The following is a 1,673-nucleotide window of genomic DNA, read 5'->3' as shown; positions in this document are numbered from 1 at the left end:
GCCTTCCATCTCCCTAATTCTGTCTTCCATTGATTCAATTCTGCTCTTTTACCCATTCAATGTCTTATCTATTTCTGAAAATTTAGTATTAATCTTTTGGATTTCTGTGTGTAGATTTTGTATCATTTCTAATTTTTCATTTATTTTGTCATTTTGTTCTTGTATTGTCTTTCAAAATTCTTCTAGGGTTTCTCTGTGTTTTCCTTAATCTGTCTCTCAATTCGTTGAAGATGCCTAAATATAATTCTTTTGAGTTTCTTATCAGGGAGTTCCAATGCTGCATTTTCCTCAAGGATGTGTTTTGGGTCTATATCCTGGTCCCTTGTTTCTCCTGCTTTATCTTGCTTCCTTGTGTGGACTGTGATGCTCTATTATCTCCAAGGCATTGTGACATTTTTGTATTTATATTTAATTGGTGATTGTATGTTAGAGTGACTTGCCCACGATTTTTGTTTTCTTTGTTTTGTTTGTATGTTATCTTCACAAGCAGGGTACTGTGCTGTGCTCCTCTATTTGCTAGTGGGCAGCACTTATACACTCACCACCTGTCTCCTTTGCTGTTGTCAGCCTTTCATATGTCCCTGCAGCCTTGGCAAACAGAACCTATTCTTAGGTCCCTGGAATCTGAATGAGAATGCTATCACTTTAAAATCCAAAATGGTTGCTACTTGTAAAGATTCAAAATGGCTGCGCCTCAGTCACCTGTGAACATTCAAAATGACTGTTCCCTTGGTCACTTTAAATGTCCAAAATGGCCACCGCTTGTAAATATTCAAAATGGCTGCGCCCTTTGTTCACTTTACATATCCAAAATGGCTGCTGCACGTAAACAATCAAAATGGCTGCGCCCTCCAGACAGCGGAAAGTCAACAGCTCAGGCTGTTTCCCTTCCTAGTCATAGGCCACCAGCGCAGTCATCCCTGCAGCCGTTGGTGACCAGGGCTGATCTTTAGGTCAATTCTCAGGTCCCAACACCACTTGGAAATATTCAGGCTGTTGGTCCCGTCAGAGTAGCTGACAGTCCGCAGCTCTGACCATCTCTGTACTCACTGTTTTCATTCAGGTTTTTCCACTAGTTGGCACCTAATCCACTTCTGTATAGTTCCTTTCAAAGCTCAGGGCTCCAGGATTATCTTCTGTATCTCTGTCAATTGGTTTTTCTTTTCTTTGTTGAAGAGGGTCTGTGTCACTTTTCTGCCTATTCCTCCATCTTACTGGAAGTCCCCCCATGGTGGTATCTCTAAAGAAGTAGATTGCCCAGTCTTCCTTCCAGAAGTGGCTGGTGGGAGAATGGATTGGAGACGGTCAAATGTGGAAGCAAAGAGGCCACTTAGAAAGCTATTGCCTAAACTCCTAGACCAGCGGTTCTTTCCCAAGACTGAGCTGCTTCCAATGGAATGCCTCTTGCTCAAAATTATAATCAATAAAAATAAAATAATTAAGAAGCATGTTAACTCCTCATGGTTACTAGAAATAAAGATGCAAATTGAAAGAGTAATTTTGAAACTGTTCAAATGGTAGGCAATAATAATGATAAGATGTGCAGTACTCAGGAGGGCACAATACTGGCATTTCTAAATCGCTAGTATAAATTGCGTTTTAAAATCATTTGGCACACTACTTCAAAAGCCTTAAAAGAGTCAAATCATGACTTACATTTGGGGGAGTCTATC

Source organism: Orycteropus afer, unplaced genomic scaffold (assembly GCF_000298275.1).
Source record: "Orycteropus afer afer isolate SDZICR_OR568_19922 unplaced genomic scaffold, OryAfe1.0 scaffold00005, whole genome shotgun sequence".
NCBI classification, from domain to species: Eukaryota; Metazoa; Chordata; class Mammalia; order Tubulidentata; family Orycteropodidae; genus Orycteropus; species Orycteropus afer.
Note: the sequence above shows the minus strand (reverse complement) of the source record.